This window comes from Copadichromis virginalis, linkage group LG3 (genome assembly GCF_057382275.1).
Source record: "Copadichromis virginalis isolate Kocher_CV1m ecotype Utaka linkage group LG3, C_Virginalis_male_GT1.1, whole genome shotgun sequence".
Taxonomy (NCBI): domain Eukaryota; kingdom Metazoa; phylum Chordata; class Actinopteri; order Cichliformes; family Cichlidae; genus Copadichromis; species Copadichromis virginalis.
Genome location: NC_140620.1, coordinates 2,814,356 through 2,829,232, shown reverse-complemented (window position 1 = coordinate 2,829,232; position 14,877 = coordinate 2,814,356). Strand labels below are relative to the sequence as shown.

General features: G+C 43.4%; 1 pseudogene; it reads right to left on the bottom strand.

Moving 5' to 3' along the window:
- Positions 1-8,795: 8,795 nt before the first annotated feature.
- Positions 8,796-9,551, bottom strand: LOC146712305 (uncharacterized; annotated as a pseudogene).
- Positions 9,552-14,877: the final 5,326 nt, after the last annotated feature.

Genomic DNA, 14,877 nt, shown 5'->3' with positions numbered 1-14,877 from the left:
CTTGAACCTGTTTACTTGAAAAGACTTGATATTTTACCCAAATCTAAAATTTAACATACATATCATATAAAAAGTGCGGACCATTAATTCTCTTCATTCATTCTTACCACACTCCGTACGTATGTGAGCATGAGCTGTAGCACAGCCAATCAAATTAACCAGATTTAAAAAAACGCTCGAGCCAAAAATGCTCCCAAGAGTAATTTCTTTCAGGTACATAAACTACGAAGTAGTAAACAAAAAACAAAATGCAACATACAAAACATGCAAGAAGAGAATCACAGACGGAGATGGAACAACTTCCTACTTGGTCCGACATTTGAAGTTGCATAAAGAACGGTAGGTGCTGCCTTTTTTGCTATGATGAGATAGCGACTTAGCTAACTTCATCTTATTAGCAGATGTTCTCCGGCTACGTTGATGACACTGTTTGGCTTTAACATGTATGATATGTTTGTCATGCTATTTTAAATCCGGTCCTACGAGCGCATCCAACAATAACGTGCAACTTGTTAGCTCAGAATTGAATTGAATGGTGAGCAGGGTCTGTTTCAGAAAGTGGGTTTTGTAGCTGTACTCAGGGAAGAGAGTTTCTCCCCGTCTCCTCCCCATCATGGTTTAGACTGACAAATATTTATTTTGCATAATGTCTGAGCCAGGGAAATGTTGTTTTGGTTAGAAAATCTGGCCCACCTCAGTGTGTAATTGAGTAGTCCTGCTATACATGGCCCTTTTCTTCTGTCTTTTATGTCAATACATCAAATAAAATACAAATTGACTACGATGACCTGGATGACTGAGAACCTTCACAGACATGTTGTATATATGAAATTTATGGGGGACCACAAGAACCAGGCGCATCGAAATAAAGAATTCTGTGCTTAAATCATGAATTGCAGAATAAATTTGTAAATTCATTTTTGAATTCCATGTTAAAAAAATGATTTTTAAAATGGTGATTCCACTCCTCATTTCAATCCCTTCACTGTTGATCACAGATTAGCTCAGGGATTAACATTTGGATTAGCAGCTGGATTTGCAACTTTACTTTAAAAATCCTGCTGCATGTAAAGAGCTCTCTGACCGGTTGGACAGACACAGGCCGGCTGCCTGGATTTCTCCTCACTTCTTGTTCGTGCTGACAGCTTTGCCCTGCTTAGAAGTGTGTGTGTACAAAGGCCGCTCAGCCTCAGGATTTACACTCGGCCCGACACGCATGTGAAGAACAAAGAGACCCTGCAGCAAAGCAGAACCTCTGGCTGTGTGCCTGTTTATTATTTCAGTATAGATGATGGAATATGACCAGTCTGCTGTCAGCCTGCTCCTCTGGCAGCGCCTCTCTGTGCTGCCCCCTGCTGGCTCTGGTCATTACTGACTGAGTCCTTGCTGCCACTTTATTAGGTACAGCTTGCTAACACAGCCTCAGACCTGCTTTGAATCTTCATGGCTCAGATTCAGCGAGGTGCTGGAAACATCCCTCAGAGTCATGTGATCAGTGACGTCTGCTTCAGCACCGACAGATAAATAAATAAATAAATACATTTGTATTTCTATAGCACCTTTCAAGACAGAATCACAAAGTGCTGCACATAAGATTACAAGTCATAAAAAGATTTAAAAAGAGAAAATAAAACAGGCAAAAAATTAACCAAAAGCAGTTTTAAAAAGGTGAGTTTTGAGTTGTTTTTTAAAAACAGCGACTGAGTCCACAGTTCTTAATGTTTGGGGGAGAGACTTCCACAGTCTCGGGGCCACAGTGGCAAAAGCTCTACCACCCTTAGTCCTCCTCTTAGTATTTTTTAAAGCAAGTAAGCCCTGATCAGATGACCTCAAAGACCTGCTGGGGACATCGGGCTGTAGCAGATCAAAGATGTAGGCTGGTGCCAGTCCGTGCACAGCTCTGTAGGTCAAAACCAGGATCTTAAAATTGACTCTAAATTTAACAGGAAGCCAGTGTAACTGAGATAACAACGGTGTCACATGTGAGTACTTGGAGGATTTTGTCAAAAGCCTCGCTGCAGCGTTTTGCACAACCTGCAGACGATCCAGAGAACCTTTGCTTAGACACACCAGGAGACACCAGGAGATGCCGGACTAGAGCAGATACTGAAGGACCCGTCCCATCCTGGCAACAAACTGTTCCAACTCCTGCAATCTGGTAGAAGGTTCAGCATCATCCGGGCAAGGACAGAGAGACTCAAGAGGAGCTTCTATCCCCAAGCCATCCGTGCCCTAAACACACACACCCGCCCTCTCACATCATCTATAACTGACTGAGACAGGACTCTTCCAGACACTAAACCAAGGCACAATGTACATTTCAAATGTACATTTGAAATGTACATTGTGTACCCCCCCCATTTTTGCACATGTCGAGGAGCGTGTCAGGCTACATTTCACTGTGTGTTATACTTGTATAACTATGCATGTGACAAATAAAGAACCTTGAACATAAACAGCAAATTACAATAATCCAAGCGTGACGAAATAAATGCATGTATAGCAATCTCCAGTTCAGAGCGAGATAAAATCGGGCTTAGCTTAACCACATTGCTTAAATGATAAAAACAAGACCGAGCCAGAGATTTCACATGCCCATCCAATGTGAGACTCGAGTCAAAGGTGACACCTAAATTCCTGATAGAGGATTTAACACAGAGTGAGAGAGGACCGAGGGCTTTCACTATCTGCGATAGAAACCTATCAGGGGCGCATACGAGGACTTCGGGTTTCCCCTCGCTGAGTTGGAGGAAATTTGCAGCCATCCAACGTTTGATCGAATCTAAGCAATCCTTCAGACGCTGAAGCTTAGATAAATCCTGGGGCTTAAAAGAAACGTACAACTGTGTTTGGGGAGTGCGACTGTGTGTGCAGTGTCTATTTGTGTCTGTCTACACGTTGGGTGAGTGCCGAGTATTTGGTGGTGCATATGGGGTGGGAATGCACGTCTGTGTCCGCGTGTGCCTGTTCATCTGTGTCTATATGTCAGGTTGGGTCTTAGACTCGACCTCTCTGGGAACATCTCAGGCCCTCTAAAGTACGGAGGCCTATCTCCCCTCACCACACTCCCTGCCGGTGGCTGATGCCCTCAGACGTTGGTGTGTTGGTGGTCCTTGTCGTCTGGGGCTGGGCGCTCATGTATGTACCGGCTCACTCCTGGTGGCCGATTGGCGGGGCCTGGTGCCTGTGGCCCGGCTGGGCTCCTTCCGGGGGGTGGGATGCCCTCAGGCCTCTGGCCTCTGGGCCTGAAGCTCGGTCCTCTCTGGCACAGCTGGCTGCCGGCAGAGCCCGCGGGCACGCCACTGCAACCCCCTCTGGCCTCTGCTCCGTAGCTGTGGGGTGACCTCTCCTTTGGAGCTCTACTCAGCTCTTCCCAGGAGGGTGGCACGGTTCCCCCCCTTTGGTGGTCCTCCTCGGGTCCTCGTACTCTGGGGCCTCTGGATATCTGGGGCCTGGATCTCCTCCATACCTTCTTCATACCCTGGTGGACGGGGCTGTGGCCCCCCCACACTCCCTAGCAGATCATTACATGGAGAAACCTTTGGAATGCAAGCATGCTGATCCACACAGGTGTTCACACGAGTGTTCACAGACGCGGACTACAGCTTTCTTGGCTGCTGCCTCAAAGCACACTGTGCGCTGTCTATCTTGCGTGCTGCACAATATCGTTTAATATTTAGTATCTACTGCTAGCTAGTTTATTGTGATGGTGCTGTTTTTTTATTATGTTGCTCTTTGCTGTTTGCTTTCTCTTCTGCTTTTTTTCTCCATACAGGTGATCCAGGTGTTTTGTTTCTTTTTCTTTCTTTCTTCCCCTCCTTCTCACCGTCTCTTCTCCCCTTTGGTTTTCTTTCTCTCCCTCTTTTTCATTCTTTCCCCCTGTCCTATCCCACAGTCATGTCTGTCCCGTTTGTAGCAACTGAAAATAAAATAAATTCATAATTATAATAAAGGTCAATCAAATGGACCAATATGGCAAGGCCATGATGATCCACTTGGTAAAATAAATCCGCTTGGCATCTTTCTTGGCCTTAAGACAACAATTCTGATGGCTATAGATCCAAACGGGACACAAAAAAAATAAAATAAAATAAAAAAGAAACGTACAAGTGAATATCATCAGCATAACAGTGATAAGAAATGTCCTCAAAAGAGCCCATTATATGCTGGAGGCGGAGAAGATAAATTAAAAACAATAAAGGCCCCAAAACTGACCCTTGAGGGACACCATAAGTAAGGGAGGTAGAGGATGACCTAAAATCACAGAAAAGGATCGGTGATGGAGATAAGAGGAGAAGCACTCTAAGGCAGTTCCAGATACACCCACCCAATTTTTCAGCCTTTCAATGAGGATGTGATGGTCAACTGTGTCGAAAGCTGATGTGAGGTCCAACATGAGTAGAACAGAGCATTTACCTGCATCATTATTCATCAAGATATTGCTTGAGACCCTAAGAAGGGCTGTCTCCGTGGAGTGAAACCGACGAAAACCGGACTGAAACCATGTTTATGTAGAGCTGCCATAAGTTGCTGAGCCACAACCTTTTCTAGAAGCTTAGTAATTAACGGTAACTTAGAGAGAGGTCTGTAGCTGCTCCAAAGAGAGGGGTCAAGCTGAGGTTGTTTTAAAAGTGGGAGAATAGCAGCGTTTTTAAAATAAACTGGAACTATACCAGATGCCAGTGAAGAGTTGATTAAAGTGAGCACACATGGGCCAATAGACTGGAAGACATTTTTGAATAATGATGCAGGTATAATGTCAAGTGAACAGGAGGATGCTTTCACTGAATTCACTAATTTTACCAGCTCAGGTAGTAAAACAGGAGAGAAAGTATCCAAGATAACGGGCCGGGATGGGGTAGAGATCGAGATAACAGGTGCTGAGTGTGAAAAATTCATTCTCACGTTATGAATTTTTGCGGGTCGTCCAGCCCTGGCCGTGAGGTGTCCCTTATTTATTTTTCAGGGAGTTGGCAACCGTAGATGAACATCATTCAGAGAACAGCTTCCAGCTTCTTTTGTTCTGTTACAGTTTGGATGGATTTGCATTGCAAAGAGACTGAAGTGGATAGGGTCAGGAGGTCAAAGGTCAGTGCTCCTGTGGGTCTGAGGGCGGCCTCACGCTGGAGAAGGATGAAGGAGTCTGACCTGAGCCAGTGTTGGACATGAACACATCAGCACTGCTGTCAGTGAGCCTAACGACAGCCGTTAGCATCATTTCAGTGTTTCAGTCATAAAAACACTTCCTGTCACTGTGGTGGTTACAGTGACATCATGCAGTTTGTGTTTTGGCTGAACATTACACAGCTTCACTCCATGTACACCTCACGATGAAGAACAAGCTTCGAGGGCAATCAATCTCTCCCTGAAGAGAAAATGCAGTTCGAGAGCAACTGCGTCGACTTCAAGACTCAACAATGTGAACACACAGCAACACTGCCCTAAACCTTACAGGGTTCAGCAGCATGTACACATGCCATAGTGGATGGAAGCATGCGCTCCCAATCACAAGCTGGGAGGTTCACCAGCGACATCAATGTGTGTGAATGGACTTGAGAAGACTGTCTGAGTTTCACATTTGCTATACTGGGAACTGAAATGGCAGAGACTGAAAAGAGTGAAAGACAAAAGGCAAAGCTGAAGAAGAACGGCCCACTGGGCCTCTGACACGCCACCACCGTGAACTGCTGCCGATGCAGGAGAGAGACAGAAGCTGTGAGAAGTGGGGAGAAGAGAGCATGGAGGTCTGTTGTTGTTAATGTGAGAACACATGAACATTGGGCTGGAAAACTGTGGCCGGCTGTCTTGTGGAGGTTGAGTCCGTAGGATCACAACAAAGGTGAAACTAAAACACACACAAACACACATAAACAGAGAAATGTGAAGGAAAGGCAGCTTTGAGGACAAAGCCCTGCTGAACCTGCAGCTCCACTGCACACACAGCCATTGAACCTGCCTACTAACACACACACATGCAATGAACCTGCCTACTAACACACACACATGCATTAAACCTGCCTACTAACACACACACATGCATTGAACCTACCTACTAACACACACACACACATGCATTGAACCTGCCTACTAACACACACACATGCATTGAACCTGCCTACTAACACACACACATGCATTGAACCTGCCTACTAACACACACACATGCATTGAACCTGCCTACTAACACACACACACACATGCATTAAACCTGCCTACTAACACACACACATGCATTGAACCTACCTACTAACACACACACATGCATTGAACCTACCTACTAACACACACACATGCATTGAACCTGCCTACTAACACACACACATGCATTGAACCTGCCTACTAACACACACACATGCATTAAACCTGCCTACTAACACACACACATGCATTGAACCTGCCTACTAACACACACACATGCATTGAACCTGCCTACTAACACACACACATGCATTGAACCTGCCTACTAACACACACACATGCATTGAACCTGCCTACTAACACACACACGTGCATTGAACCTGCCTACTAACACACACACGTGCATTGAACCTGCCTACTAACACACACACATGCATTGAACCTGCCTACTAACACACACACATGCATTGAACCTGCCTACTAACACACACACGTGCATTGAACCTGCCTACTAACACACACACGTGCATTGAACCTGCCTACTAACACACACACATGCATTGAACCTGCCTACTAACACACACACATGCATTGAACCTGCCTACTAACACACACACATGCATTGAACCTGCCTACTAACACACACACATGCATTGAACCTGCCTACTAACACACACACATGCATTGAACCTGCCTACTAACACACACACATGCATTGAACCTGCCTACTAACACACACACATGCAGTGAAGATCAGCTTGTTATCTGTCGTCAGTGTTAAAATTGTGCAGATTTCACAGACACTTGTTATCAAACGCTGAGTGTATCCACTGCTGACAGTTAACTCTCTGGGTTGCAGGACAACAGTTTAACTTTTGTGGGAAAAATCTGGTTTGACCAACCAGTGATCAGACAATAAGTTTAGTTGTTGATATAGTAAATTGTCAAATACTTTCTGCTTGATTGGTGCAGCACAAGTAATTTACTGTATGAAGTAAATTCTCTTTTGTCATAACATGTTGAACACGCATCTCTGTTGTCCTGTCAGCTTAGTGGGTTAATAGCTGATATGCAAATTAGCTGATTGTTACTAGGGAAGGATGACTGGATTATAAAAGAAGTGAATAAGATGTAGCAGAGGGTTGAGTTTCCTGTTTCTGATGTGTGGCTGAAGCTTGCACCCAGATATACACTCTGATTACATGAGACCAAACTTGTTTTGTGAAATACCTGACAGCATGTTACACGTTTTGTGTTTGGGGAAGAAAATTCACATTCCAGTGATAAAACATTGATATGAAGTGTTAGGAAGCTTTTAATGGTGAACATTAGTGATGTTTGAACTGTGCAGCTGCTCATAAAGAAAGTGTGTGTTTAGCAGGTGGAACTAGGTCAGTTGGCCCCAGACTTTCCAGAACTGTGTGATATTCTGGAGCACTTGTGGGCAACCAGTAAATACGATGTGGGGAAAATGAACAAAACAAAAAGACTCTTAAGCCTGATTTCAGACCATGTAAGCATCAGTTGTTAATTAAAGCCAGAAGCAGTGACTGCATGGCAGGTTCCAACCCCTACAGCCTGTTATTTCACCTGAAGGCAAAACTTTTCCTTTTTCTGGTAGATTTTGGGGTTTTTGTTTTAGTCCCGGGCTGATTCTGCCAGTTAGGTTTAGGTTGTTTTTCTTTTTTCTAAGAGAAAGACTGGGTTTTTTTTACACTTAGACATGTCCTGAACCGGGCCTAATATGTTTTTTTGTTTGGTTTTTTTGTAACAGTGCACTTAGGAAAAAACCTGCCAGGTATCGCCCCTCTGGGGTGATATTTTGTGTGTTGATGATTTAAAAGCAGGCCTGCAAGATGGGGGGCAACAGCGCTATAAAATACTTTAATTGAGAGCAAATATAAGGTGAGTTTCTCTAGATTACAATTGGATTCTGAGAAAATTCACCTACCTGCCCACATGGAGAAGATATATATAAATCTTATAAAGTTTGTATCTGTCTTGTGAAACTTGTATGAAAAGCATATAAGTGTGAAAACAGATATAAGATCCCTTAAAAAATTATATAATGAAACTTGTATGTTTTGGATACTTACTAAAACAATGTATGAAAGTAATGAGAAAGTGGCCACTTACATGAGTAATCACATATAAGTTTTTACTATTTCTTTTCCGTATGGGCAGGACGTTGACCATATTAGATGGTAAATCCTGTGTTTAAAAGGATTGTAGTGATTCAATCCATTTCAAAGCAAGAAGAATTGTTTTTGTTTTTGGAATGACGAAATATTGTTGTCAGTGGATACTTAATCTGTAAACTAAAGGTAAAGATTGAATATAGTTTATATTTAATGTTAATCCCTGAGCTAATCTGTGATCAACAGTGAAGGGATTGAAATGAGGAGTGGAATCACCATTTTAAAAATCATTTTTTTAACATGGAATTCAAAGATGAATTTACAAATTTATTCTGCAATTCATGATTTAAGCACAGAATTCTTTATTTCGATTATGATCAGATTATGAGCTGGAACTAAATGATGATTCAAGTCCCTTCATCATGAATCTGAGCCTCAAATATAGAAAAATTACTTTTATCATCTTCATCTTTACACTAAAATATCTACAAACATGTCTAACACAGGCAGCATTTATCATCATCTGAAAGCTTCAGCTGAACATTTCATCCAGCTGTTGTCGATGGTGCAGGCGTACTGCTCCTGAAGATACTTCCTGTCAAATTTCGCTCCAGTAGAGTTATCACCGAGACAACCAGAGAAGTGAAGAGTGGCTTTAAACCTGGAGGAGAGGAGCACCAGGGACAGAGCCAAGGTCACCACAGAGAACGGGACGCTTTCATATTCCCGTCCTGGGAGGATGAACGGGATGATGATGCGGTTCCTTCCTGGTGGTCCGTGTTCAGCTGAGAGAGACTCAAAGCTTTTCCACACTCCATCATCATCTCCAAGAGGGCTAAGCGTGATGTTTGGGACCATCTGTGCTCCAGCTTTCTTCAGTGAGTTCCAGTGATCTGGCAGGTTCACAGGTCGATGTTTGTCATCAGGAATGGTACAGCTTTCTTTATCGTCACAGGAAAGGCCTCAGTTTTCCTGTAGCGACACCGTACGCTAAACCAGAAGTGACGCAGTTCCAGGGAGAATACAGGAGCACGTCAGTGATGGTGGGCAGAGGCAGGTAACAGCTGGCTGGGATCATGAAGTCTCCGATTGCTCCATGAGCCACAAAGGTGATGTGAACATCATCGCTGTGGTTCTTCTCCTCATCAATGTGTTTCTTCAGGAAGTCAAACACGTCTGTGAGTTTGCTGAAGGCGTCAGACTCTGAGTTTTTTCTCAGCCACTGCAGGACGACTTCATCTGTGCAGCTTCTCATTGCCAGCTTTGTCCGTCTTTGCCTTTCATCACAGCTGCTCAGTCTGTCTGCTCTGCAGTGTGTAGATAACCTCTGAAACAATTTGCTGAAACAGGAAATATAGAACAAACATTTTAAGCACAGCAAATATTTAACCTGTGCTGTGCTTCTGGTTCCAATGAGTCCTTTAGGCAATGTGATGGAATGTCCATCCTGCTTGTAACTGGGACATGGGTTGACTGCAGCCTCCGTCTGTCCCTCCACAGAGACTGCCTCTAGTTTGACGATTTGTTATTGCTGTCCCAAGCCTGCTGTCTTTTTTCAAGTTGTTTCTTCTTTTTCAGAACCAGTGTCGGGTTCGGAGGGTTGGCGCATCCTGCTGACATGTGCCCATCCTCTCCACATTTAAAGCAGTAGCCTGCTCTAGGCCGGGAACTGGTAGCACTGCTGCTGGGTCTTGGTTGTGCTGATCTGAGTTGAGGTGGTGCTGGCTTGGAGAATTGAGATTTCTGTGAGAGAAGAGCAGCCATTTGACTCTGCAGTTCCTGCATCTGTTGCTTCAGCTCATTAATAGCCTTGGTGTCTGAATGGCTACAAGCACATGTGCTCTGGGAATGAACAGCGGCACGAGGCTTGGATGCAGTTAGGTGCTTCTTCATGAGATTCTCCTTGGCCAGCTGTTTACCCTCCTCAGTTCAAAGCAGTAGGAGGAGCTCTGCAAAATATGGGGGATCGCTCCTCAAGTTCTCCAACTGTAGTTTGTTTGGGATTTCGCTATCCCAGCATCCTCGACAAAACTGCTTGAGTAAATGTTTGTTGAAGTCTGAAGACAAGATACCACCTCTTTTCATCACAGTGTTTAATGTGAGTTGTAAACGTTGCAAAAAAGCAGAGGGTTTCTCACCCGGATCCTGTAACGTATTCAGGAATTGAGCAAACAACTCTTCACCATCTTGTACTAAAGCAAAAGCAGAATCCAACACTTTCAAATAGATGGATGGAATTGTGTTTGAGCCCAGCCCTTTCACAACATCTGCTGCTGGAGGTAGCAAACTTTCAAGGATGCGACGAGTGATCTGTAGAGGTGCCAAATTTGGATCTGCTAACAGCAGTTCAATGTGAGATCTCCAGGTCTCATAATCTGTTTCGTTAGCTGGTTTGGGGATCTTCCCAGAGAAAGGACGAAGTCTGAATGCAGGTACGGTGTCTGTTTTTACAACATGCTCCACCACTACTTTTTGTATTTCCGGGGGGTTCATTTCAGTCTGTGACAGTGAAAATCTTTGTGGATGTGGCAGTGACCCCTGTTGGTCAGGTGAGGGATTGCTGGTAGCTGTCTCAGGGATTGCGGAGTGTCCAGACAACGACCCCTGCTGGCCAGGCAGAGATGATGCAGGCTCCACAATTTGGACTGAGGCTCCCTCTAAGTCACTGTCTTGTTCGATTCCTTCCAGATGCTCACTAATTTGTCCCATCATTTCCCGCAGAATATCTGGGAATTCCCTGCCGCTGCGGCGTGCAAGTTGCTTGAGCTCGCCGAGGTAATCTGCAGGGGTCCTGACTCCTCCTGTGGCTGTGCATTCTGCGGCAAGCGATCTTACACAAAAAGTCAAAGCCGAGTGATTCTTTGACTGATGAGTATATGGGAAAACCGTATTAAGAGCAGTTAACGCAGAACTATCACAATATTCAACGATCAGGTTTTTGTAAAAAACACTATTTGCGTCATCCACGAAAATAACCGTTTTTATACGACCGTATTGTTTCAAATAATCAAGAATTTCCTCATCTTTCTCAGTGTTCGTGGCACCAGAAACTGAAGGAAAAAAATGTCCATCCCGGTTTTCCCTCCAAGGCACGAGCGATAAGCAGAGTTCTGTCCTTTCCTTCTAAGATTCCTAATTATTTAAAGTAACACTCAGGTATGCCATTCAGCGTGTTAGTACGAGCTCGGGAGCAGCTTGGGAGAACAAGAAAACAGAGACTGCTTTAGGTTGCCTTCCCAATCGACTCAAAGGTTTATTCAGTATACAACAGCTTATATAGAGGAAAAAAAGGTTCGTGTGTCAGCAGGTTCTCAGTTCAAACCAGTACAGACCAAATAAGGAAACGTCTTCCTGCCTTGTGAGCAAAGAAGTATCCTTTGTGTAGTTTATCAGTTCAGCTACAATTTATGATCATCCCAGCAAAATACACTCCTAGACATAGAATACAGAGTTCTTTCATTAGTGAATTCTGAAACAAACCACCTAGCCTTTAACGAGCCTTTTTCTAAGAGATAAAGAAAAAGGGAGGATGGGAGTAAGGAAGTGGTCTCGTCTCTGTGGTGTTTTCGACCTTGGGGTACCAGCCTGTGAGTCTTACACATCAATTCTTGGGTCAGAGAGAAAGAGAAAAACAACTAGTAAATGGGCCTTATTGAGTAACAGTTTTCACTACAAAGCAATATCCTGTAAATGCTACCGTGGTATCAAAATATCACAACAGAAACAATGACAGAATGTGCAACATTGACCCCACTTTCCTGAATAAACTTCATTTTTTCTTGTCGCGGACCTTATCAAAACCACAGAAAATACCAAATATCCAATTACATCAAATAACACAAAAAAAAAAAACACTCATTCACCCATCAGGCTCCTGGCTGGCTCGCCACGTGAATATGAAGAAGATCAAATTCAAAGGGGGAAAAAAAAAACCTGACCTGTAGGTCAGAAAAATGTCCATTAGCACATCAAGTTCAATTCAGTTTACCGGTAAACAAATATATTCTTCTGCAAGTCTAGGTAACAATGCAAATCATCAATCAATGTACAACAGTTAAATCATTAATCATCTTGGCTACGTAGCTTAATCTATACAGTCCAGTAGCGTTCGCTACAAACAATACAAAAACAACAATAAAGGAAAACAGCTGTCTAACAGACAGCATAGCCGAATTCAAGGCAACACATAACAATAATCATTCAATCGCACTTTGTTTCAAAGCCAGGTGAAGGCACAGCCATGAAGTCGTCCACTAGACAGTAGGGCTGCCACAAACGATTATTTTGATAGTCGACTAGTCACCGATTATTTCTGCGATTAGTCGACTAATCAGATCATCATCCATTGGACGTAAAACTACAGCTTATTGCACCAGCAGCATCTGCTCTTATATAACTATCATTAGCTTACAGCTTTAAGTGTTTAAGGTCTGTGCTAACTAAAAATAAAGACAAGATGATAGTTTATTAAATTTTAATGAAATTTGCAGATTGTTTCGGTGAAGTTTAATAAACTCCTTGCTATCTAAAATATAACAGGACACTGGAGTATATTCTCCAGCATCTCACACTTCTGATAATCAGCTGTCTGCTTGACGTTTATTCAGCTGTGTAAAAACTATAACTTTAATCTCAGCCAAACCGATTTACTCAGGAACAAATAAAATACTGAAAAAAGCCAAACAATAACATTTTTAAGTTATCTAAGTGACTCATATATCATGTTTAACCTGAGTAGCGAAAGACGGCGGTGGGTTTGAAAACGATTTGCCCAGAGTCCGGTGTTCTCACGGCGCTAGTGACCTAGCCCCCGGCTAGCTATCGAGCTAGTGGGTAACAGACGTCTCCGAAAACGTCGGAGCGCTTTTGAAAATATGCGGTGTCTTGATAAACCGAGCAGATATTTGAGGTTTACACAGCTACATTCTCCCTGAAAATATGTTAAACGTTTATTTTGTGACCCAGAAAGAATAATAAGAGTAACATTAAAACTAACTAGCTGCCGCCATTGTTGGAAACTGCGCTGGGCCGTGCTATGAATTCTGGGACACAGCTGCTGCTTCTTCTTCTTCTTCTTCGGGGTTTAACGGCAGCTGACACATTTCCAGTTCACGCGCGTTAAAATATGATATTTTGGGGCGCGAGGGACTTTTCTTGGACACGCGTAGAGGTTGCGAATGTGCAGGCGTCAAGTTAGGGGCGTTTGGGGATTTTTTCACGCGCCCATCGCGTTCGGTGTGAACACACGGTAAGCTCTGAATCTGTTCTTCATGTCCGAACAAACTCCTGTTGCTCGCTCAATTTTCGCTGAGCACACACAAATTATACTGTACATGACAACATATGTATTTTTGTTGGCTTTCAGACTGTCATTATTGTGAGAGCTACTGTTTTTTTTCGCGCAATTTGCCTTGAAAGGCAAGTTCAAATGTATTTTTGTATTTCATTCCTTATTTAGGCCATGTTTCCTGAGTTGCCCTGTTGTGTTGTTCCCTAAGTGTTTTCCCTTCGTGACTCTTACCCCCTGTGTGCCCCTCTGTGTATTTATGAGCCCTCGTCTCTCTTTGTGTTTTCCCTGTCCGTTATGTCTATGTTCTCCCTGTGCTCTCTCTCTCTCTCCCCCTGTTTGAACCCCCGTGTACTTCCTGTTTTACTTTGTGACTCTCGCGCCCGTATACGTCATGTTATGTTCACCCCGCCCTGTCTCGTTATGGTTATCTGTGTCAGCTGTGCTCCATGTGTGGCTACTTCCCCTGATCATCCCTCATGTGTATTTAGTCTCTGTGTTTCATGTAGTCTGTGTCGCGTCGTCTGTGTTCCCACCCCCCGTGTTTCGTATCCCCAGCCATAGCCTTACCATAGTATGTTTCCAGTTTAGGTTTCTGTTTAGCTACTGCTCTTGTGCTGCCCTCATTCTTGTTTGTTTCTTTCATCAGCCACAATAAAAGGCTCACTTTTGTTTAAGTTCACTCCCGTATCCTCACTTGTGTTCGCACCTGGGTCCACCACACACATCTCCGCACGGTCTGTCTCCACAAACCGTGACAGATATAGAATAGAATAGAATAATCCTTTAATTGTCCCACAAGGGGAAATTTGGTTGTAACAGCAGCTAGAAAGACACAATATACAAACAAACAGTACACAGGACACAGAACAGAAACATACACAATTTTTCTTACATATTTACATTAAGGACAATGGTTACTATAAACAGAGTACTCTATATAGTACTGTAATATGATTGTCTGTGATGAGCCTAAGGTACAAAACATGCCGGCGATGACGATAAAGTGTTATGTTCTTAAAACATTCTTCATATTCTGAGTTTGTGTTTGCTCTGAAGATTTATTTATTTATTTTAATCTCAGTGAAGTCATGAAGCTAAACTCCTGCAGCTGACTTTTAATCTTTCTGTCAGCTCATCCTGAGACACTCACTCATTCATTCATCGATCTGTTTACACATTCTTAGCATTACTGACAATCTTTTCACAGGTCATTAAGTTAAAGCTATCACTTGCACACATCACTCTCACTTTGTTTTCAGATTAAACTGGTTCAACAAACAGGATTCACACGCAGACACTGAACCAGTTCTG